Source organism: Pipistrellus hanaki, assembly GCF_964339955.1.
Source record: "Pipistrellus hanaki genome assembly, chromosome: 2".
Taxonomy (NCBI): domain Eukaryota; kingdom Metazoa; phylum Chordata; class Mammalia; order Chiroptera; family Vespertilionidae; genus Pipistrellus; species Pipistrellus hanaki.
In genome coordinates this window covers 44,340,114-44,366,043 of record NC_140504.1, presented here as the reverse complement: position 1 = coordinate 44,366,043, position 25,930 = coordinate 44,340,114, and the positions used below count along the sequence as shown (strand labels likewise).

The window sequence follows — 25,930 nt, the reverse complement described above, 5'->3', positions numbered from 1 at the left end:
CTAAAGAGATGAGTTTTAAGGAATAGTTTTAAGGAATAGTTTCACTTGGAGAAAATAGACCTCTAAAACCTACAAGAAAGGCATTGTTGGCCAGGAACAGAGGTGTTTAAAAGAGAACTCATGCCCAATACATTTATCTGGGGAAAATAAACAAATATACTATATATATATATATATATATATATATATATATATATATATATATATGTGTGTGTGTGTGTGTGTGTGTATCACATATATCACATATATATCATATATATCACATATATATATCAATCACATATATATCACATATATATCACATATACATCACATATATATCACATATATATCACATATATACCATATATCAGGGGTCCTCAAACTTTTTAAAGTGGGGGCCAGATCATAGTCCCTCAGAGAGCTGGAGGGCCGGACTATATGAACTACTAATTCCTACTGTAACACCTCGGCTGCGCTCACTGCCCAAAAAACCTGGCGGGCAGGATCAGACTCCTCTGCAGGCTGCATGTGGCCCGCGGGCCGTAGTTTGAAGACCCCTGCCATATATATTAGAGGCCTGGTGCATGAAGTTCGTACATGGGGGTGAGGGTGGGGTGTCCCTCAGCTCAGCCTGTACCCTCTCCAATCTGGGATCCCTCTCAAAATCCAGGACTGCTGGCTCCCAACTGCTTACCTGCCTGCTCTCCTGATTGCCCCTAACTACTTCTGCCTGCCTGCCTGGTCAACCCCTAACCACTGCCCTGCCAGCCTGATTGATATCTATCTGCTCCCCTGCCAGCCTGTTTGCCCCTAACTGCCCTCCTCTGCAGGCCTTTGTGGGAGGTGACCAGGATGATGAGGGGAAGGTGCCAGCCCCATCACCCTGCTGCTGCAGCCGCTAACAGTCACCACAGCAACCAAGGTATTTTCATCAACAGGGACTCCAGTCCCCTCACCATGAAAAAATGACAACTTTCTTTGGGCATTTTCAAGATGTGTCTTTCATAGCATATGACATTTCTTTCTTTTTCTTTTTATCCATACCTGAGAATATGTTTCCATTCCCCCCTCCCCGCCAATCCCAGGTTCAGCTCCTGCCCCTCTGATTGCCAGCTTGGGCCACCCAGGCTTTAGGCTTGGGAAGGGGGATTGGGATCCCCCTTGATCCTGGGAACCCCCCGCCCCTCTGATGGTTGGCTAAGAATGACCTGGTTGCCAAGAAGGTTCCCAGGATCCAGGTATGTATGCAAATTAAATTAACCACCATCTTTGTTGAGTTCATTTGCATACTCTGATTGGCTGTGGGCATAGTGGAGATACTGTCAATTTACATGTTTCTCTATTATTAGGTAAGATATCCTATATAATAAAGAGCTAACATGCTAATTAGACAGGATAACAGAATGACCTCCAGAAAGATGAGTGGGGGGGATGGGGCTGTGTGCCCAGAGGCAGCCGGGGCACCCAGGGCACCTTCTGTTGCAGGATTTTGTGCATTGGGCTTCTAATTTATACTAATGAAAGGTTAATATGCTAATTAGACCAGGAGACCTTCTGGATGTCCTTCCATACAAAGCCATGGTGGCAGGGTCAAGGCAGAGGCAGTTAGGGATCATCAGGCCAGGAGGGGAGGGCAGTTGAGGGCAAGCAGGCCAGGAAGGGGGCAATTGGGGGTGAGCAGGCCAGTGAGGGAGCAGTTGGGGATGAGCAAGCCAGTGGGGTGGTCATTGGGGGGGTGATAAGACCAGTAGTGCAGGCAGTAGATGGCAAGCAGGCCAGCAGGGAAGGGAAGTTGAGGCATTAGACAGGCAGGCAGATGAGTGGTTAGGAGCCAGTGGTCCTAGATTATAGAGGGATGTCCAATCCTGCAGGATCAGGCCTAAATGGGCAGTTGGGCATCCCCCAAGGGGTCCAAGATTGGAAAGGATACAGGCTGGGCTGAGGGACACCACCCCCCATGCACAAATTTCATGCAATGGGCTGTGTGTGTGTGTGTGTGTGTGTGTGTGTGTGTGTGTCTGTGTGTGTGTATACTAGAGTCCCAATGCATGAAAATTTATGCAAGAATGGGCCTTCCTTCTCTTGGCTGCCAGCAGTGCCTTCGCTCTACCCAGAGCCACCTTTCCAACTTCCCATGCTGCCCAGAGGCCCAGAGCAGCTGGGGTGGTACGGAACCACACAAGTGTCCCACCCCACCCCTAGCTGCTTGGCGCCTGTGTATGCAAATCAACCTGCCATCTTTGTTTGGTTAATTTGCATACTCACTCTTGATTGGCTGGAGGGTGTCATGAAGGTACAGTCAATTAGCATGTTGCTCTGGTTACCCAAATCTCTTGCATCAGTCAACATTAAGAATCTAGCCTGATTCTTTTGCTAAAGACTCATCACTGCTAAGTAAATTGAGCAGGCTATATATACCAAAGTGAATTGCATGAGGAGTCAGGAGATTTAAATTCAAGTGTATGTGGGACTCTGAACAAGTGCCTTTGGGACGTTATGGGGAAAATGACTGAATTGAAACTGATGATCTCTATGCTTCCTCTTGGCCATGATTCATGGTTATAGTGAGATTTTAGCAAATAGAAATGAAGCATACAGGGGAAATCCAAATACTACCCTAAAGTATGCAACACCGACAAAGTTTCATGTATTTGCCACAAAGGCTTACTGTAACAAGGCATTTCTGAGTTCTATCTCAGAGGGAAGGCGTGAGGGGACAGGAAGAGATTAACCAAAGAACTTATATGCATATATGTATTACCTATGGGACAGAGACAATAGGGTGGTGAAAGCTTGGTGCGAGGAGGGAACCTGGTGGAGAGAGGCAATGGTGGGGGGGAGGGGGGAGTGTGCGAATAGGAAGCATCTGTAATACTCTCAAACAATTTTTTTTTTTTTTTTAAATAGAAAACTTATTTTTCCAAACTCTATCCTCCACTTGGCTGGTTTTCAATTCTCTCCCCCTTTATCTATTTTCTTATCAAGATGACCTCTAGATAATCAAAAAAGGGCCTTGGAAATCAAATAATGTTACTTGGGAAATAGGAGCCCAGGAAGGAAAGGGAACTTTCATTGGGTTAATAGCTCACTTGTGAAAACATGAGACGGCTTTTGATTCCCAGTTCAAGCCTTTTCTCTAAGGGAGCTATGCTACCTCCCATCTCTGAAAAACTACTAGAAAATATAACTGTACCCTTAAAGTAACACAGCATTTATATCCCAGGAAAGAGTCGTGTTTAAACAGGCAGTGGCCCTGTGTCAACAACAGACAGCTACTTAGGCCCGGGAGCAATGAGCAGGCTGCTCAGGGCGCAGCTGCTGTTCTTTTCCCATTGCTTTGTGAAGATGTATGGCGTACATGGGAAATCTTGGCCAAACTACCTCCAGGCAGTGTGAAACCAGATCCCTAAGGAATTCTTGTGGGTATGAAGTTTTTATCATGTTTATTTGCTGGAGAGAGTGGGTTGACCTGACCTCAGATGGCTGTGAGTTCCCCAAGCTTCCTTGTAAAAGGGAAGACTTCACAGTGTAATATATCCAAACATGACAGATTTCAGCAAAACATACTTAGCTACCGCATTCTATTGAAATACATACACATTTAAATAGGTTGGAGATTGGTAAAGTCTTTGTAAGTCCTGAATGGGGAAAAATCGCTGTATCTAATTGAAAAGAGTTTCCCATTTTTAGTTGCAGCATGGGCCAGCATGTCTGGCTGCCAGTTGGGGTATCTCTGTTTTTATTCTTTCAAATCAAAGCTGCTAACCAACTGATGAACGCTTTCTGTCCTTGTAATACTGGCTCCTTGAAGAACTGAGGAATTGTCTCAACTCTGACATTAAATCCAAGGATTATCATTTTTGAACAGCACAGCTTTCAGATTAGTAGTAAGTCAATTTAAGATAGAAAAAAGAAAATAGGGAGGGGGAAAAAAGAGGAGCTTTGCATTCCTGATGTCCTAGCTTGCTAGCAGCTCTCCTTGGAAATGGCAAGAAGAAACTGCTGTCAAAGCCCTATTCTCACATGCTGCCAACTGCAGAGGGAACATTTCTCAGGTGATGCTTGTCTCGTCCAACTTGAACTTGTACTAAGGTGTGTCTTCATTCCTCCAAGAGGTCTGCCCTGAGCAAGATTGAAAAAAACAAAAACAAACAAACAAACAAACAAAAAAAAAACCAGCATCCATAGCTGGGAGCCAGTGGGAGGTTTTTCTCCATGGATGTGTACCTCCCATGTGCTCTGGTCCCAGACACGACTGGGCTGGTAAGACGGCCCAACGGATCCGTGCCAGGCCCAGCACAAGTCTCCCATTCTGACACAGAGCACTGCCAAGAGGGAAGGAACCACATCCTTCCTTGTCCTAAGGTCCCTTATTAAATCGAGTAGTTGTTCAGACAGGGGAAGCACGGGGGGAGGGAGGAGGCGGCATTACTCATTGGTGTTAATTATAACAAGGAGAAACCTTTATTCCCAATATGAACTTTCTAAGTGAATTCATGACAGAGTCCCAAGACCGGAAAAACCCTCAAATGTCATTTAGATTCAAACTTCTTTTTCCAATGTTCAAATCTGCCTGTAACATCTTTGCCAAGTGAATATCTAGGCCCTCTTTAAATGTCTCTAGTGATGTTGAACTCATTACCAAATTAGTTTTCATATGACCCAAACTGTAATGAGTATTTCGTTCTGTTGAGCTGGACTCTGATGCCCTGGAATCTCTACTTATTTGTCCTGGATGAGGTCTCTGGTGCCAGGTCAGGAAAGTTCCTCTCTGTTCTAAGGAAACTTGGAAATCTGAATGCAGCATTTCCATGACTCCACAGATCTCAGGTTTGAAAATGGGAGATTAGAAATTTTGAAAATCACTTTTTCCCCTACTCGCCTATGTAAACCTTAAAGTCAGAAAAGCATACCGAGGAAATAAAAAATGCCTTTAAAACAGGAGTAAGTACCTGAAAAAGGAGAAAAGAATCAATAAGAGACCAGAAACTCCAATGACTGGTGTGCTGGCTCACCCACGCTGGTTTCTGGGAACTGTCAGACAGATGAGTGTAGTCACTAAACATCTGTTACAAGATGCCCATGTACATGTCAGCAGATTGGATAGAAGCAAAGCACCAGGTTTCAGCTTGGCCTTTGAATCAGGCAGGCCAGGGCTTAAATCCTCCTTAGCTGTGCAACCATCTTAACCAAGCTGAGACTCAGTGTCCTTATGGGTGGGCGGGTCCCTCAAGCACCTCCTGGAATTAGGTATGAGGACTACAAGAAATACATTTATAAAGGCTCTGACATATAATTGGCACTCAAATTTATTATTGTTTTATTACTAGAAGTCTAGCCTTCGGTTCTCCCAAACTTTCCCCTGTATACAAATTCAAGGAAGCAGGAAACGCTTAAGTCTGGCAGGGAGAAAGGAGGCCAGTTCTCACGTGAGAGAGCCAGCAGGAGAGGCAGCCTACTACAGTAAAATGTGCTTGCACTTGTACTGGTAAGGCCTGTGGCAGACAGGTTGGGCTGGCTCTAACCTAGGGACACCCCTCTTTGGCTTCTTTGCCAAGTCGGGTGTAGGCTTTTAGCCCTAACAACCTACCAGTCCCAGAGAACTGGAGACTCTGCTCAATGGCAGCTGGAAACACGTGTGTACTCTTGCTCCTCCTGAGTCATGTCTCTACATCAATAACTGCCACCCCCCCCACCCCCGATGCCCCAACACACAGCCCCTCAAGTTGTCACCCCAGTCCGACAGGCCATAGGGATCCAAGGCAATAATTCTCAACCATTTCTTTTGCCATGCGCCACCTAAGTATCTCTAAAATCCTGATGCTCCCCTCCTCCCCGCCCCGTGACATACAATTCTTATTATTTAAAAAGTGAACTCCAGTTCATGTGGAAGAAAGCCATCAACTTGGTCTAAACAAACTTCCAAAGAAAAAGGCATCCATGAAAGAGAAAAATAAAAGAAAGAAAGGACAGTTGAAGTACTGGTGAAGAAATCACTAAGAAATTGTTAATAATTGAAATAAAAATGCCTTTAAAACAGGAGGAAGTAGCTGGAAAAGGAGAAAAGGAAGTAATAAGAGACCAGAAATGCCAATGACTAGTACGCTAGCTCACCTAAGCTGGTTTCTGGGAACTGTCAGACAGATTAGTGTAGTGTAACATCTGTTACAAGATGCCCATGTATGTGTCATAATAATGATATGAAGTAATACAAAAAAGTAGCAAATAAAGTTTCAAAATATATAATAAAGAACTGAAATACATAAATATGTCACAATATATGTATTTATATACTGTATATGAGGCCCCTAGAGCCATAATAAATGAAAAAAATTCACTGTCAATAACTCACTCTCAAATTGCCCCCCTTAAAAATCAAATTGCCCTCGTGTGGGGCAGTGCCCCACATTGGGAACCACTGCTCCAGGGGGATAGAGTACTGCAGGGGTGCTCTGAATGGAGGATAAGGCATTTGAATTCACTTGTTGGCTGCTGAACTCAGAGATGATATAGTACCTACTATAAGTGTGTGTTTTAAATAAGTCAAGACCAGTGAATGAGTTCTGCTGTGTTTTGACAGGTGAGGAGCTAGAGATGTGTTTTTTAAACATCTAGGAGTATTTGCTTGAAAGCGCTGACAGAGAAGACTTATGGAATGACCGAGTTCAAAGATGTGTGCCTCTCCTGGGGATATTAAGATACCTGCTCAGGTATGCTATTGTGAAGGCTTTCCTCTTTACCCTGTCTTTGGTGTTCTGTATTTTAATAAAAGGCGGTAAAAAAATCCTGCAAGGAGGTGAGAAATCAGACAACTATATAACACTTGGGTTATGAGGAGTCTGCTTTCTGGGTGGAAAGAGATCTTAAAGGTAATGAAGCCCGAAAATCTATGCACAGACTGAGGACAGGACACAACATAACCAGTTACGTGTCCCAAGAAGATTATCAGGCAATGATGCATAGAGTGAAATGGAAGGACAAGCAATAGGAAGGTGTCCATCTATTCTATGGAATTGCAGTGAGTTCTGTGGAATCACCAAGGACCAAGTGCTTCAGTTTTCTTACTTATAGGAATTCAAACCAAACTCACCTTGCAGAGTCACTGTCAAATCAAATAAGATAATGGACATGTAAGTAGTATGCAAATTGGACAGACATAAGGGACTGCTATTACCATTCAGTAAAGCCAAAAGTCATTATTTTACTAAGTGAAATAAGTCATATTTATTTGTAAAACATCTTCATCTCAAAAATGATACTGACATGGTTGCATAAGCCAATTTCATTACATATATTTGTTGATGTTCCAATTACATATATACCTTCTCTTTCTCTTCCTATAGTGGAGGCAGAAACATCAGGGAATTTTTTTTTTTTTTTTAAATATATTTTATTGATTTTGTACAGAGAGGAAGGGAGAGAGATAGAGAGTTAGAAACATCAATGAGAGAGAGTCATCGATCAGCTGCCTCTTGCACACCCCCTACTGGGGATATGCCCGCAACCAAGGTACATGCCCTTGACCGGAATCGAACCTGGGACCCTTCAGTCCCCAAGCCGACGCTCTATCCATTGAGCCAAACCAGTCTCGGCAACATCAGGGAATTTTAAAGAACAGTTATCTAAATGTGCCATATCCTCTATAATAATAAAAGCATAATCTGCTAATTAGACTGAACATCCAAACGACGTTCCAAAAGTCATTCCGAATTAAGCCATGGCAGCAGGGTCTGAGGCAGAGGTGATGAGGGGCAATCAGGCAGGCAGGTGAGTGGAGATGGATAATTAGGCAGGTAGGCTAAATGGTTAGGGGGGATCAGGTAGGCAGGCAGAGGTGGTTAGGGGCAATCAGGCAGGCATTCGAGCAGTTAGGGGTGATCAGGCAGGCAGGCAGAGTGGTTAGAGCAATCAGGCAGGCAGGTGAGCAGTTAGGGGTAATTAGGCAGGCAGGCAACATGGTTAGGGGCAATCAGACAGGCAGGTGAGCAGTTAGGGGCATCAGGCAGGCAAGCAAAGTGGTTAGGGGCAATCAGGCAGGCAGACAGGTGAGCAGTTAGAAGCCAGCAGTCCAGGATTGTGAGAGGGATGTCAGACTGCTGGATTAGGCCCAATCCTGAGATCAGGACTAAACTGGCAGTCAATATCCCCTGAGGGGTCCCAGATTGCGAGAGGGTGCAGGCCTGGCTGAGGGATCTCCTTGCCCCATGCATGAATTTCATGTAGTGGGCCTCTAGTCTATAGCAATAAAAGGGTAATGTGCTAATTATACCAAACGTCTTCCAGATGTCATTCCAGAGTCCTTTCTAATGAAGCCAGGGCCAGAGGGAAGCCATCCCAGGTCCCAGGTGCCTGTAGGAGGCCTGAGGAAAGCCAGCCAAGATCTGTCTGTGGGTGGCTGGAGGGAAGTCATCCCAGGTCCAGGGTGCTTACTGGCGGCTGGAGGAGTGAAGCCTGGGTCCCAAGTGCCAGAGGAAAGCCTGGGTCTTGGCAGCCAGGGGAAGGAAGGCCTACTCTTGCACAAATTTTCATGCATCGTGCCTCTAGTCCTATATAATAAAAGGGTAATATGCAAATAGACCAAATAGCAGGACAACCAATGAAAGCATAATATGCTAATGATATGCTAAGGCTGCTCAACTGCTCACTATGACGTGCACTGACAACCAGGGGGCAGTTGCTCCAACTGGTAGGTTAGCTTGCTGCTGGGATCTAGCCAATCGGGACTGAGCAAGATGCATTAGACATGCCCTGGAGCCCTTCCATGGTCCCTCCCCTGCCCAATCATGCACTGGTGGGGTCCCTCAGCCTAGCCTATGCCCTCTCACAATCTGAGACCCCTCAGAGGATGTCAGAAATCCGGTTTCAGCCCAATCCCACAGGCCACTCCATTTGGGAGGGTGCCAGATGCAGGGCTCAGGGCTCAGGGCTGCAGCAGTGTAAGCCTCTCCCAATCAATTGGGACTGATTGGACATGAGCCTGTGGCAGGCACAGTGGGGCCAGGATGATTGAAAGTATCAGGCAGGAGCTGCAGGCAGCATTGGACTGTAGGTTTCAGCCTGATCCCTGCAGGTCACCCAGAGGGACCCTACCCATGCACAAATTCATGCACTGGGTCTCTAGTATATAATAAAAGCCTAATATGCAAATAGGCCGAAGGGCAGAAAGACCTGTGGAATGACTGGTCACTATGACCTGAACTGACCATCAGGGGACACATGCTCAATGCAGGAGCTTCCCCCAGCCTTCAGGCCCCAGGCCAGCCAAAGTGGGTGACAGTGGGAGCCCTCCCCTTCACCACCCCCCATTGTCCTGCCAGTCGCCCCATAGAAGGAGGCAACTGGCAGTGGCAGTGGAGGGGCGGGGCCGTCCGCTAAGTGGTCAGGAGTGGGAGCGGGGCCAGTCAGTGATGGGGCTGGTGCTGCTACCCGATTACCCTGCTGGTCACCTCCATGGCAGGTGCCAGCAGCAGCCTCCTTATCACCCCACTGGTCACCCACAGAAAGAAGTAACCAGCAGGGCGATTAGAGGATGTGGCCAGCCAGGGATTGGGCTGGCACACTCCCCTGATTGCCCCACAGGTTGCCTCCAAGGCAGGTGCCAGCAGGGGCTCCTGATCACTTGCCAGTGACCCCACAGATCGGCCCTGATCATCCTCCAGGCCTAGGGACCCTACCTATGCGTGAATTTCTTGCACCAGGCCTCTAGTGAAATTATAGTTGACAATATTAGCTATAGATCAAATCACTGTGGCTTGCAATGCACACCAAAGACTCTTCATTGCTAGGATAATCCTCAACAACCTCTTATGATGACTCTGAGCCACTTCCTTTGATGGGAGCAGAAGAGAGCTCTGGGATGCAAATTTTATTACCTGGATTATTAGAACAAAATCATTATTAATTGCCCCACCTATCCCCTTTCTGAGTTCTAATGCTGTGATTTCCAATGCCAGAGCTGTCTAAAACACAGATCTGGTAATGCCTCTCTTGCTTAAAAATATTCTGTGCTTCTACTTGCCTTCCAGGATTAAGTGCAAATTCCTCAACAGGGCATTTAAGATCCTCAACAATACAACCTCAGCTCACTTTTTGAAAGTCTGGCCTTCAGTGACCCCAATGACCATATACCATCTTCCAATTCAACTGGATTTCCCCAAGCAAGGCACAGGCTTCCCTCCATCTATTTATGTTTTCACCCTATTCCCTGTAGTTGGAGTATCATGTGTATTTTTTAATTGTGTCCACTTACACTGGAATTATGTTTCCCAGAATTCCCTTTTTGGTACAGTTCCTAGTTAGGACTGTCCACAGGGAAATCTGCGAGATGGATGGGATAAGCAAAGCGGTGACCAATGCTTTAGGAAATTCCTTCTAGTTGCTCACACACATTATTGCTGACCTGGAGGCTCACCTCCTAGATGGGGGCAGCGGTCCTTCAGCTCCCTTCAACCGCCCCAAGTCCAAGGCCAGGCAGGTGTGAAGCTCCATGGCTATGTGCACCAGCTTTCAGCCAGGTACCACAAATCAGGGGTTAGCTACAGTGAGAGACAGGTCAGGGTTTCAGTCTGTCCTCTTGGGTTCCAGATTACTCTCTCCTACTTCACACCCAGCTTTTCTCGCTTACTGTCTGCCTACGGCAGACCGAACAATAGTCTCCCTCCACTTTTTTACCAGCTCCTTCTCATTGTCCTTGGTTAGTAACTTTTATCTGATTTCCCAATTGTCCCTTTTGGGACCCTTTAATTGCCCCAAAGCTTCTCCCACATTTGAAGATCTAATACCTACGATAAATTCCATATTCCATAACATTAATCCATATTATTTCTGCTCCCCTGTTCTGACCCTAACTCATGCTTTACTCCTCCCCACTAATCACTGTCTAAAACCTGTCATCACTTCAAGACTCGTTTCAAATACCACTTCCTCATGAGCCCCTTCCTGAATGACACAGTATGCTTTCCTCTGAAGCATCAGAATGTTTTACCATATATCTTACTGACCATATACTTTCACCCTCTTCCAAATGTGACACAAGTTGTACTATAAACTCCTGTGCATATCTTATTTTCATAAGGATTTATAAATTCTGATTCTTCAGAGGCTGTGTTTGTGTGGCTGTATGCTAATCTCCAAAACTTGCCAGCTCTTGCCTACAGGAGGTCTTCAGAAAATGCTTATTGGCCAAACGAGTAAGTGAATTGCCCATGCCACTAATCCCTTTTGAATAAACGGGTAACTGAACCCAATGCCACTGTATGCGTACGTGTGGTATAGCCTCACTTATAGCAGACTATTTCTATAGTCACTTCACCTTCCCATTCCCTTCCCTTAGAGAAGAGCCCATCTAGTTCAAATTCAACACTGTTTATTCTTGTCATACAGACAGATCTAACTAAACTTGTTAGCTGGCTCCCTAGTCAATAGTAAAGCAGAAACAGCTAATTGAATAGGAAACGGAGAGAAAAATGCTAGAGCAAGACATGCTGAAAGCAAGAAGAAATAGCAGACAATGAAAGAAAGAAATAACAGGAAATTTATGAAAATCAGATTACACAAATTTAAAAGTATACCAGTCAGGGACCATTTAGTAGAGGGTGCCCCAAAATATGTATACCCATACTTTGAATAATTATTAAAATACATTTCATTTTCAAAATTGAGCTACCAGTTATTAAAATGTGTTTTCACTTTTGAGGGACACCCTGTATATACAAAGGATCTCACCTCAATAAATTCTAGAGGAATTACAATTTATTCCAAAAAGCTGTCCTGAATCAACAAGATTAATACCACATATTTTAGAACAATTTCCTGCTTAAATTATTTTTAAAACAAAAATTTTAAAAGAAAGTTACATATTGAAATTTTACCATTTAAAAAAATCTCACAGCAGCTCCAATTCTCAGGGGGGAAAAAAGAGATTTTAAAAATATTTGTCATGCATGTATCCAACAAATGTGTGTGTGTGTGTGTGTGTGTGTGTGTGTGTGTGTGTGTGTGTGTGTTGCATACATCTTTCTTCAAAGGAAATAAATCATCAAACTTGGGAGATGTGGGAGGATCAAAGTTAAACCTTATAAATAACCCAGAAAGGAAAAAAATAAAAGAAGGGCATTGCAAATCGACACAATATTAGTTTCTTATGAAGAAGCAAATACAAGCAGCCAACAAATTGGACTCAGTTCATTGTGACTAGCTTCTGGGGTAAAATAAACACTAGAATGATGCTTCTTGCCTGCTCTGCACAACCTCTATCTTATTTCTCTGCCTAACATCCCATCACTGCAGGGAAGTTCCCTGGAGCCTCCAAAGGTGTTGAAACCCTGCACCACTTGCTTTGGAAGAAAAATGCGGCAAAACACTGCTAAGAAATAGTTGATTTTTCTCAACAGAGTCCCCCAATACACACTTAGAGGCAACTATGGGACTCTTCAATTTGTAGTTTACATCTACAATTTAAAATTCACATGAGGTTGCAATAAGGATTAAATGACATCATGAGCATAAAGCACTGGACACAGCCCCTGGCACACATGGAGACTGGATCATTATTACTGATTATGATTAGCAAGTGGTCCTAAACGTCCGACAAGCTCTGTAAATTAGCCGTATTAAGAATTATCCAGAGGAAATGTGAGTCCGCTGTGTTTTTCCCTTGTCACTCAGAATGCTCTCTAGCCATCACTGGGCTGCAAAATAACTTTCCAGCAAGCCAGGCAGACTGGGAGAAAGCCTGGGAGAAGGATGGGCAGTGTTGGCAGGCTGCCTGCAGGTACCTGTGAGGAGGGACAGGGCTGTCCTCCAGCACCTTTGCCCCCAGGTGGGTTCCACAGGACCAGCCCTTCAACCTACAGGAGAGCCAAAATGGATCCTGGAACAAAATTCACATCATAACTGAAAAGCTGCCTGAGTATGTAAGTGTAAGCATATTTGGGGAGGTTATTTTATTTCAAAAAATAATTCTAAAAAACAGCTCAATGGACTGCACGCTAATTATGTTGCAGGCACTGTGTTAAGCTCTATAGGTATACATATATTTAACCCTAATATCAGTTTTAGCCTTGTGCCAAGAATACAGATAAGGAAACAGGTTTAGAGATGTTGAATAATTTTATCACATCACAGAGGTTATACTAGTAATAGCATTACCCTGCCCAGGTTGCCTCAATTTAAAACCCACATTTTTACCACTATATCCCCATGGATGATATAATTTGAAATAGGTCATACATTCATTCACTGATTCAATGCATTTATTAAATTATTCTTCTAGATGAGGCATCATAAAATGAGACAAATAGACATGAATAAAATATTCAGTGGTTTAAATTGCCAAAGTTCAAATACTGACTCTACCAATGACTAACTAACTCTATGACTTTGGACCTCAGTTTTCTCTTTAGAAAAAATGCTGATTATAAATGTTGAGCCCCTCTGCCTAATAAAGTTATTCCGAGGTTTCAAAAAGCTGATATTTGTAAACACTTGAAGGTTGCCTGGCCAACATTATCAAGCTATTTTTAGCTCATATTAAGAGGTATGTATGAGACTACTATTATATGCTAATGTCAGTAAAGACTTCATGAAACAGTTCTACTTTTTTTTAATATGTTTTTATTGATTTGAGAAAGAGAAGGAGAGATAGAAACATTGATGAGGGAGGAATATTGATCAGTAACCTCCTGCTCATCCCTAGTTGGGATGAACTCCACAACCTGGGAATGTGCCCTGATCGGCAATCAAACCTACGACCTCTTGGTGTTTGGGTGGATGCTCAACCACTGAGCAACACTGGCTGGGCAAGGAGTTCTACTTCTTGAAGAGTTAGGAGCCAATTAGACTGTAAAGCCAGAAAGAAGAAATTGATCTTATGTAAAATTACATTTGCATTTTACATGCTCACTCTTTAGTACAGATTTCAAAAACTGGTACCTACATATCTGACAAGGAAATAGCTCTAGGTCCAATATTTTGGGGCACTGATTATATAAAACTCCTACACAAGAACTGTAGAATTTCTAGCTGAACTGAAATGAGCAACAGTGAGTGTATATAATTCTATCCATTACTTAGTACATTTGAAAATAAAAATGATATCATTTTTAAAAAGGCAAAATAATCTGGTTTTACCTATTTTAGTATTTTTCAAGACAGTCTACTTGGAAAGAAAGACTATGAATGACACATCAATGAAGCCAAATTGTCTTTGTGACTATTCTTAGGAGCCCATATGAGATCAGAGTAGTTTATCACCTCATCTTATAAATAAATTCTTCTATTTTTCTTCACTCTCTGTTTAAGGCTCCAAATATGTCAAACCTACTCACCATCCTGCTTTAGTCCTTTCAGAGACTTTCTGCTGCTTTTTGCATAAAATCCCAACTCCTTACTCTGGCCTGCAAGGCCAGTCTGCTCTAGCCCCTGCTTACCTCTGCACCTTATTGCCAGCCCTTCTCTCCCTCTCACCTGGCTCCAGCCACCGCAGCCCTGACCCCAGACCTATTCTGGTTCCTTCTCAGGCTTTTTCCTTAGTTCAAATGTCACCTATCCAGAGGTGCCAACCCTGACTCTCCTATTTAAAAATGTGCTTCCTCCCTCTAATGTTGTTCTCATTACTGTTTTAGTCTCAGTGCCTTATTTCTTACCCATAAATTACTTATAATGATTTTGTTTACTTGTTTGTTGTCTGTTACTCATATTTTTCTTGTGTGTGTTCTCTCCCCAAACTATCCTTATAGCAATGCTAATAGCAAGGAATCATTTCAACACACAAACACACACACATTTTTAGTTTAATATTCTAAGTATATATTCAAAATTATAAATACATATGCACATATATGTATATATGTATGTGTACATGTGTGTACAAAATGTATTTTATTACACAAACACACACACACACACATATATATATATATATATATATATATATATATATATATATATATAAAGTGTTTTCTTTTCCAGTTCTATCTACTTCATTCTACTCCTTATGAATATATAATACTAACATCTATAAATTTATTTATTCATCATTCACTCATGATTTAGGCAACTGCTATTTACTAGGCTCTATTCTAGGCACCTGGGATAAAGTAGTGAGCAAAGAAAAGGTCCCTGGTCATTCTAGCAGGATGGAGTCAGCAATAAACAATTGACAAGCTGAACAAATTAATTAATTAGTGTGTGGAAGCTAATAAGGTGGCAACTGCTATGTCAAAAGAAAAAGTAGAGCAGGGGAAGGAGGTCAGGAATGGCAGGGTGGAGATGGGAAGCAGGATGCGGGACCATTCTGTACAAAGCAATCAAAGCAGCCTGCACTGAACACATTGAGCAAAGGCTTCCAGGAGATGGAGGAGTTAGCCAGGCCCTCACCAGGTTGATTGAGACAGAGAGGAAACAATGCACCAGAGGAGGCTGGAAAGGCATTTTAATGACTGGTTTGTGCATGGAGTGAAATAACATGTGGCTACTTATGTCAATCACTGCCTGGGCATTTCATATGTATTAACTAACTTAGTTTTCACAATACATTAAGTTATCTCATTTTATACAGAGAAATGAAATAACTTCCCCAGGATTACACAGACGGAGCCAGCATTGGAAGCTATGTTAAAAACACTCTAGACCCTTACAATATATACTGCATCTCAGTTTAGAAAATCATAATCCGGAAATTCTCATACTTCAGTGCAGAGATCCCAGATACCAGCTTCTTTAACTAACTCTCCAGAAGATTCATGCAGGTGGTCCATGCACCAGAATGTTATCATTGGTCTAATTCCTCCCCCACTGGAAAGCTTTCCTGATATTTTAATATAAATATCACATTGACTCTCTATCCCTTACCACCCAGAGTGTTTGCCAAACTGGGATAGATTTCTTTAGATTAACTAAGGCATCTACTCAATATTTCCCCTCTCCATCTGATTTGCACCAAATGGTATCTTTGGGGTAAAAAGAAGTGCTGAATGAAGAAGTGCCTTTTAGGTAGCAGGTATTAAGTGCTATGGCCTTAATATATTTTATCTTACTTTTATCTTTCAAATGGATAGATGGATAATCAACAAAGATAGACAGATATAGATATACTATGTCTATCTATCCAGGACATAGCTAGTGCATGCTTATTACCATTTCACAGATGAGGAAACTAAGTCTGGACCAGCTAAGCAAGCCATATCTAGAATTCAAACCTAACTCTGACTTCAAAGCCAGCCGTCTTTTCACTACCCACTCTATCCATTCAGTCCCTAACCCTCATCATTATCTCTCTCTGAAACAGAAAAGCTGAAGTCTAATTTTCCAGAAAAATTTTCCATTTAGTGTGTATTACCACTCTCAAATATCCATCATTTCTGTAAGTTAAAAGGACTCCTATATCTATTTCAACAAGAGCTAAGCTTCTTTCATGGGCACTAAATTAGCTCAAAAACAAAACAAAACAGAAAAGATGCACTCATAATGCTAAAACCAAAATGAAAGCCAAATATTCTATCCCTTATTTCTTTGTAGAAGATTATGGTGATACAGAGCTTGCTTTATATAAAAGGCCCTCTTTTCACTTCCCAAACAGTAAATGTCAGTATGCCTTATCCAGCCATCTATTTTTTTAAATATATTTTATTGATATTTTTTTTAAAGAGAAGAAGGGAGAAGGATAGAGAGCTAGAAACACTGGAGAGAGAGAAACATCGATCAGCTGCCTCCTGCACACCCCCTATCTGGGGATGTGCCCACAACCAATGTACATGCCCCTGACCGGAATCGAACCTGGGACCCTTGAGTCCGCAGGCCAATGCTCTATCCACTGAGCCAAACCGGTTTCGGCCAGCCATCTATTTTCTTTCCATAGCCCCAAACCAGGAGCCTAAGGGGCACACAGCTGGCAGGTCATGGGGATGCGGCCGAATCACATCCTTAAGGACATAAAAGGTGTCTGTGGACCTGACTCCTAGTGCAGTGCTCAACTGTGATTCTCCCTGAGCCCAAGGAGGTTGCCGGCTATCTGGGACTTATATCCCCATGCCATACCATGCAGATGCCGCTATGGAAGGAAGAGTATAGCTCTTCCCTAAGCTCTTCATGGCATCTCCTAAATCATTACTCTGCAGGCACAGATTCCTAGAACGCTGTGCCTTAGAGAGCACCTTGTCCGAATTCCTCATTTTAGAGGTAAGAAAAATGACTCAGAGAATGAAAGGAACTAGCCCAGTACCAGGGCAGATGGACTGAATAGGTTAAAGGGGACAAAAAACATAACCTTGAAGTTAGAAAGCTAGGTTCCAAGTCCCAGCTTCACTATCTACTGGCTGCATGGCCACAGAAAATGTTTAACCTCTCAGACTCAGGATGTAAAATGCTTTTGGCAACATTTGCTTTGATTATCTCAGTCAGAGAGAAAGAGAGAGAGAGAGAGAGAGAGAGAGAGAGAGAGAGAGAGAGAGAGAGAGAGAGAGAGAATAATACAAAGAATTTTGAGGGCCTACACTTTTACATGAATAAAAATTAAAACGTTATTATTTGAATCTAGGTCTCCCACTTTCCAATCCATTATTGATTGGGGCATGTGGCTGAATATCATTGCAGCTGTTAATCATAGTGAAGGTTAAAATCCCCTGCACAAGATTGTGGCATATGATTGACACCTACCAAAAGCATGATAAAATGGTTTCATTATCCCCTTTTCACAGATGGTGAAAATAAAGCAGAGCTAGACCAAGTAACTTGTCCAAACTCAAACCAGGGAGGTATCGTCTGATATCAAAGCTCAGGATGTTACACAGCCATAGTTTTAAGTTACCATGGCATGAAACCATAAGTGGCTTATGAAACTGTATTATCTAGGACAAGAACATGTCCAGGTATTGAAATTTATGAAATAACTGGCCATCTTGCCTGTTGCCTTTAGCACTGACTGAGAAAGAAGGAAGCCAATGTAATCGTAAGGTCTTATGTGTCAGACAGTTAGAAACCCAGGCATGTCCTGGATATAAACTAGACATAAAAGGTCATTGTCCTTATGTCCAGTTATATCCAATAGTAGCTGGACTGGTGTGAATTATCCACTCCTTTTAGAAATCTTGAGATGGAAGCTCATTGCAGCTTCCTACTTCCCTGAAAACTTCCTACTTTCTCTCAGGTAATTTATTTATGACACTTGACACTGGCCTTACTGTCAATACCTACAAGCATGCACTTCAGAGTCATCCTTCACCGAGTTTGCTGCAAAACTCCCTTTATAATTAGGATAGAAATGTCTTTTTTCACCACTAAGCCAGCGAAGTCCAACCTTGTTAGAGTCTGTGATGCCTTAGCATTTTTCTGATTTTGTGACCACAAAATTAAAGGAAGTTGAAGTTACATTATTAGTCTGTAGAAACAGCCTTTGAGATAATGAAATGAGAAAATATGAGAAAACTAGAAATCAAGGCTGGACCAACCTGGCATAGTAGGAACCCATCACCCATTTTAGCTGGCACCTTTTATGTACAGGCACTGTGCTAGACATGGGACAGGATACATTGTGCCCTCAGTGGTTTAGGTGATAATCAGCGACTTGGAGAACACAAAGGGACATATGACTGGCCCACAGTGGGGGGAAAAAAATCATGATAGAGATAGAAGATGTTATCAGGTCCTATGAACTGAGAACTAAGAAAGAATTTGGGCAGCATGTTTGGGAATGAAACAGGGGCAGAGGAGAAGAGCAGCTGAGAGGTGTGATATGAGGATCCAGGGGGAGACATTTATGAGTCTAGCTGGAGAAGTCCTCAGATTGAATGGTGTAAATGTCTAGCAAATGTCGTCTAGTACGTACCGTGGTTGGCAAACCGAGGCTTGAGAGTCACATGCGGCTCTTTGGCCCCTTGAGTGTGGCTTTTCCACAAAATACCACGGCCTGGGCGAGTCTATTTTGAAGAAGTGGTGTTAGAAGAAGTTTATAGTGGGTTTAAGTTGAAAAAAATTGACTCTCAAAAGAAATTTCAATCATTGTACTGTTGATATTTGGCTCTGTTGACTAATGAGTTTGCCGACCAGTGGTCTAATAGACCAAAAGGCTTTGTGCTCAGGCACACACTGGTCCTAATTCCTACTAATTGGATAACCTTGGGGAAGTCTGCAAACCTGTCTGAGCTTCAGTTCTTTCATCTGTAAAACGCAGGCCACATGCCTGAGAGTCATTTATATGTTTAAATGAAATGACAGAAGTGCATGCACCAATGAATGTTATTTGCCTTGCCCTCCTCTTTTTCACTGGAAAATGGCTCTCTTGAGATAAAACAATGAGGACATTCTCCTTTTGTTCTTCTGTCCCCTTTTAGCCTTGACTTTTACAAAGAGAAACAATGATAGAATTTGAATTGGAAGGACTCTTAAAGAAAAATAGCTTATCGGACTAGAAGACCCCTAGAGATAATCTAACCCAGCTCCCTCACATTTTAGGCCCAAAGGTAAAGAGAATTACTTCTCAGTCTCAGGTAAGACAATAGGAGGATCAGAATGTCAGAATGGGGATGTGGGGATGGGGCAGGGGGTGATGGGGTGACAGGTGGTAGTCAGTCCTCATCTAAGTACTCAATTCTAGGTCAAAGGCTATAATACAATTTTAGGTCTTTCCCAGCTCTAAACTGAAGTGCATGGATGAGTGTCAGCATGGTACTGGCCCTCAGCTGTCTCAGAAAACACATAGGATTATTGCAAAGAATGAATGAATATATATATATAACCTCATAGTACAAACCGTGCTGGAGTTCAGTAAAGAGTAGCTATTAAAAGTTGATTGACACAATTTAACAGACTAATACATTAAAGGAGCTGATGTCAGAAGAAAGAAGTTGTGTTTACTAAATGGTTCCTTTGAATGAGGTGCTGACATCGGAACTGAAGCTTCTAAGTGTGTTCCTGTTTCCTAGCTAGGAAGCTGAGGTTCCTCTCAATACAATAACTTGCCTCAGGGGTACCTGCCAGACTCCAGGACTCTACCCTGCTCCAGCTGCTCTAGCTGGTCAGAATAGCCAGGCCAGAAGATGGTCTCCTAACAACCCCATCAGTGTAAACCATCCATTTGCATTTTCAAAAGAGAAGGAAAAAAAAAAGAACTTAGCAACAGTAGCTAACCTGAATTAATCCCCCAAAATATCAGATACCAAATGTTCTGTAGCCTTCCTGTTCTTTGGGGTTTTTATTTCTCCCACAGAAGAACTTCCAAAATGGGCAAAGAGCACAGTAGGTGGCTCTCTTTCATATTTCATGGGCAAGGCGACAGTGACTCACCAGATCCTACATCTGTGTCACCAGCAAAAGCCTCAGAAAGTTGAGCAACAAATGGAACTGTGTGTTATGCTGAAGACAAACTGTGTTGTTGTTGTTTTTGTTTTTGTTTTATTTCTGCATCCTCTGCTGGCTTCCTTCAGCCACATTCTGCTTTTAACTGTGCCAGGTAAGATGATGTAACTGCCTACCTTTAAGCAAAAGCAAACATGCTCCCAAATGCCAAAAGCGAGGAGCAAAGCATTTCTCACAGAAATGCATTTGCAAGGTTGTCTGCTTGCTGCAAAGCAGAGAAACCCGATGGCCTGTAGGGAGCCTCAATGGATAGATGGCCCCATTGCCTAGAGGGGAAACAGATCTGTTCATTTTCCTACATAAGCCTGCAGCCATCCGTTTCCAAGGAGAGGACCGAAACTCCAGACCAGTGATCAGCACCACCAGCAAGCAGTGGTGTTTTCTGCAAAAGCTGCCTCTGCTTGCCGCTCTCTATATTCTAACTTCACCCACAGAATTGGAGAAAGGAGTGAAAAAAAGCTAAGAGTGCTACCGTCACTTATGACATCTGTTCCTCAATCCTCTTACCACCCTTCGAATTAGCACAATGAAGACATGGGGATGAAACAACTCAAAACAGGAAGAAAAGCGTGATGTAATTCTGAACTTTATGTTGTCATAGTACCATACCTCCTAGGAACTGAAGGTGCATTACATCAAACACAAGAGAGCAGGAAGCTGCCTTGGGGATCATGGCTTTGGAACTTCCTCTCTTGAGAGCTGGCCCTGATAAACTCAACAGAGCATGTTTAAGGATTTTTCCCTTAGCAAGGAAATATCCTCTTTGAGACAGAAAGGATACCATGCAATCGCCAGCCAAATAAGGTTCACCTAACAACTGAAGTAAATTGCTAAATATCTCACTGAAGAGGCGACAGGGTGTGACAAGAAAAGCCTTTAACTAGAAATCAAAATGTGTAAACCATATTTTCCGAGCTAAAGCTTAATAACCACGTGACCCTGGGCAACCTCTCATTTCTCTGAATCTCATTTCCGTTCCCTTCTCAACAAATTGAGACCAGCGAAGAAGGGACATCATTTAATGAGCACCTACTCATCCCATGTGCTTTACATCATTCCACTTAATTTAATCCTTACACAAATCCTTTTGGGGGTCAGCTTATGTCCTCCTCCCATTTTGGGGCTGGATAAAGCAGACACTCTAAATGGTGAAATAAATTGCTCAGTATTACGTACCTGCATAGAAATTAGAACTGAAGTTTGATATGACCACAAAACCTAAGCTCCTTCCGCTATTAATATTCCTGCCATGCCCTTCCTTCTCTCAGGGCTATTGCAAGTAACAAGAAAGGTAATATATAGGGAGCACACTGTGAAAATGTTAGATATATGTTTGATTTAGGTAACAAATAATATGGATAAGAAAGAAAGCTATAACTGGGTATCTTTATTTTAAAGAACCAGAACCAAAAGGAGTTAGCTTTCAGCCTGCTTTCCATCCCCTTGTTCTGACCTTACTTTGAATTTTCCCCTTCCTCCACACAAGTCCCTGGTCTCGCAGGCACGCGTTCAGATGTATCCTGGCCAGCTCATCACAATGCGTGCACACGGAACAGGCTGCCGGAAGGAAGCAAGCGATCCCACCTCTGCCAATGCTTGGTGCAGGAGGTACCTATAAAGGGGCACTGCCAAGCTCTTGCCTTCCCTCTGTATGGATCACACCCCCTCCCATGCACTCATCAATGCCACATGCAAATGCAAGGGACTGTGAAGCAGCCAACTCTAAATGCTGGATGCTCAATTCAGGCACTCATGCCATAGCCGAGAGGGAAGTCAATCACTGTATGAAGTCAGTCGGTATAAAAGCCATTGGCATCAGCAGGTAAGGATATAGGTGGAACACTGTTTCATTTTAAAATATAATAAAATAAAAATAACTTTTAAAAAAGAAGACTAGTGAAAGCACGTTTGGGTATATTTAAATAAGGTGAGTTTGTGTCCCAAAGGGACTGAGTTTAGCAGCATCACTAAATAATCCAAGAGACATACATGATGATTTTGTTTTCCAATACTAACAAAAAATATAAAGTTGCTTGTTTGACTTAACAGGAACAAAAAGATTACATGAGTCTGTTGCACGAATGGGACTTTCAACTTCTCTTGTCTTCCTATCTCTCACCAAATTCAAGACTCTGCCAATAAAGAATCCCCCAGATCAGAGCTTCACCAACCCGAGGGTCGGCCTCAAAACTAGTAGAGACTGGCATCTCTGAAAACATTTATATTCTGAGTCAAGCACTCACGATCAAAGTAACATGTAGAGAGCATTCAGAGAGCACTCACTGTTCAACCTCCAAAGGAAAAACACACACACAACATTCCAGTTTGTTTTTTTTAAAGTCACTCTAAGGTAGCATTAAATCCCCTTTCTGAAAACCCACTGTCTCCAGCGTTACTCTATAACAATATTTACAACAGCTGCCATCAATCTCAACCTGACCAGGTGCCCCGGCCAGGCACTGAGCTAAACATGTAATTTGAATGAACCCATGCCATCTTCCTAACTACCCTAAAGGGCTCATGGTGACAATTATAATCTCCATCTTGCGGCTGGGGGGAAAACAAAAAACAAAAAACTTCAGTATCAGAAAGATTGGATAACTTGCCCAAGTTCACACAGCTAATGCGAGGCAGAGCTGGAATCAAAACGAGACAATAGTCCTCCGCCAGGGCCACTAGCCTGGGGATCTGCGGAGCCCAGTGGCAAAGGCTCTGAGAGGCGCTGTGGTTCACAATTTCACAGCCACTGTTGGGGACTGGCTCTTAAATGGCAGAAGTTTGCTTTTAGGTTTGCGATGTTTCCCTTGAGCTCAGCTTCCTCGCTCCCCCTCCCAGGACTCAGAAGTGAGAGGGGCTCTGGCTCCATACAGCCAGCTGTTCTTCAGCTAGGGGGCATCCGATCCCCCCCAGCACCCCAAGCTCAGCTTCCTCCCAGGGCTGGGAAGAAAAAAATGAGGACCATGGGAAGAAGTTACCAGTGCCCAGGCCTCCTCACCTCTTCACCGACTCCACCAGCAGCCTGACAGACACCCTGGGAAGGGGCATCTTTGTGAGAAAGCAGGTCAGGGGAGGAGGGAGAGAGGCTGCCAGGAGCCTTCACACGGGCTGTCACAGCTCCAGGCTGGGAGCGATGCTAGGGAGAGGAGGACACACAGCTGTCTCCTGTCCTAACCGCTCACAGCTGCAGCGCTCCGGAGAGAAACCCGAGAAACCGGACAAACCAAGGCCGGGTAGACCCGGGAAGATGCCTCAAAGGGCTGGAAGTGGGGTGCGGAACCCCATAACTGCGTGACTTAAATCCCATCAAAGCACAGATGGGGCTCTGGACAGTTGGCTTGGCGTCCTGACCACAGCACTCACTAACTAGCTGGATGATCTACCCCTGCTGCTGCCCTGCTCTGTGCCTCAGTTTGCCCTCTGGGGGAAGAAAAAGAAAAAAAAAAAAAAGAGGGTTGGACGAGACGGTTTCTAAGAATCCTTCTACCCGGAGATGATGTGGCTCGGTGATTCTTCCGAGCCCCCGCGGACAGCGCGACACTCACCTCCCTTGGCAGAAACAGCGGGCGCAGCGCGAGCACCAGGGAGGGATGCAGAGTCGCCCAGCGCCGCTGCTTTCCGTGCGTCCTCCGGCCAAAGCCCCAGGGACCCGGACCCGGACAGCAGTCCCCCAATGAGCCTCTTACTTTCCGCCGCACTTTCTTTTTTCCCCCTTTGGGGCTCCTCCCTCGCCGCGGCACGATTGGCCGCTGCGGGCGGCTCTGGCTCCACCCGCCGCCTGGGTTCGCCGGCCGCCCGCGCTCTGGGCTTCCCGGAGCCGCCGCGGCCGCGGGGCGTCAGCGAGGAGGAGCCGCGCGGGGCGGGTCCGCGGGCGGAAGCGAGGCTGAGCTCGGCCTCGTTCCCTCTGGCGCCCTGCCACCGCCAGGGCTGGCTTGAGCGTGCAAGGGAAGGAGAAGGTTGGTCCTGCAGTTTGGTGCTGTGCCAGGCGCCCTGGGAAGATGTGCCCACCCCTGCACTTACATGCACACACGCGCTCACTGCGAGACTGTGGTCTCACTGGTGAGATAGCTGCCACCTGGCCTTTGCTTCCAGGCTCTCTGCATGTAGTGATGCTGCACCGAGGCTGTGGGTCCATGTAGGCTACAGAATGTGAGTGCCTGCCATGGGGCAAGCACAGAGCTCCACGGGAAGTCACGGAGTCAGCCTCGGTGGTCCTGAGCGCTTACTCTGCTGCAAGTGACAGTCGTGGGAACAAGCAACTAACTGGTCAGGACATCAGGACTGAATCTGTATTTTCCAGTGATTTTTACCCAGGGCTTAGCACAATGCCTGGCGCAAAGAGGGCACTCTGTGTGTGTATATATATATTCCTTCCGCAACAATTATTTTGTTCATATACTGAATGAATGAATGAACAAAATAATTGTTGTGGAAGAAATTAATCTCAAAAGAATTATTTCTCTTTTATTCATTCTCATTTGTCCAAGTTTCTACAAGAGTCCTCAGGTGCCCTCTCCCACTCTAGTCTGTATAATCATCCTGAGAAGCTTTATAATGGGTTTCAGTAAGTTAACTCCTTTATTCAGGAACCTGTGGTTGTTTTCTGATGCTAGTCCTGACTGGCAAGGCCCACATGTCCTCATTTCTGAAATCCCTAACAAAGGCAATCTACCAAGATGACTTGTCTCTTCACACATGCCTTGCCCACCACCACATCCTGGATTTTTCTTTTGCTCTTAGAGTTACCTAATTGAACCTTATTAATTTATGTATAAAAAATAGATCCAGAGAAAGTAATTAGGAGGAGAAAAAAAAAAACATGAAAAGGGAGAAAAAATAAACAATCTGGGAACTAGCAGGTGGCAGTCTCTATGTACCTGCTGATAATGGGTAGCAATGCAAAAGTCAGGCACTGACCCCAACTCCCCAGGGCAAATATAAGTATAATCAAAGCTGTACAAATATGTGTGTTATTTTATTTATGTATATCACTTATGAAAATCAATCCCAGTAAATTATTTGTCTCTGGGTACCTTGTACATAATACTTGTCACAACATTGTTACTGAACCCAAAACAAAATATCAAAAAGAATTTTAAAAATTACCTTTGTAAAGCAAAAATAAAACTGTTCTTTGATTTAGTATTTCATTCATTAAATGTATTCGTGGCAATGATTTTTTCCCCTCTTGTATTTTTGCCCAAGGCCACAGTTTGCAAGTGGAAAATGCAAAATGAGAACTGAGGCTATAAGTCCTTTTACTTTTCAGCACTTCACTGCATAGTGTCCTGTGCTTCATTCTGAGAGGGAAGGGGTGGGGCGGGGGGAAGGAGATTCTAATTTATGGTGATAGGAGAATATTTGACGCTGGGTGGTGGGCACACAGTGCATTATACAGATCTTGTAACATAGAAACCTACATCAGAAACCTGTATGTTCATGTTGACCAATGTCATCCCAATCAATTTAATTAATATATATATATATTAATATATATATATATATATATATATATATATATACATATTTTTTTTTTAAAAGGTACTCTGTCCCAGGTACATGCTGGTGATTCAGAACTGAAATATGTGTGGTCCTGGAC

General features: G+C 43.6%; 1 protein-coding gene across 3 annotated transcripts in view; it reads right to left on the bottom strand.

The window, feature by feature from the left end:
• IL1RAP (interleukin 1 receptor accessory protein) overlaps positions 1–24,129 on the bottom strand; it is a 155,517-nt gene extending 131,388 nt beyond the window's left edge. The window contains exon 1 of one of the 3 annotated variants that reach the window (XM_084872577.1): positions 23,877–24,129. The gene's annotated coding sequence lies outside the window, so the exon portion shown is untranslated. The remainder of the gene's footprint in view (positions 1–23,876) is intronic. The other 2 variants (XM_084872579.1, XM_084872580.1) reach the window with 2 other exon arrangements.
• Between the last annotated feature and the right edge of the window lie 1,801 nt (positions 24,130–25,930).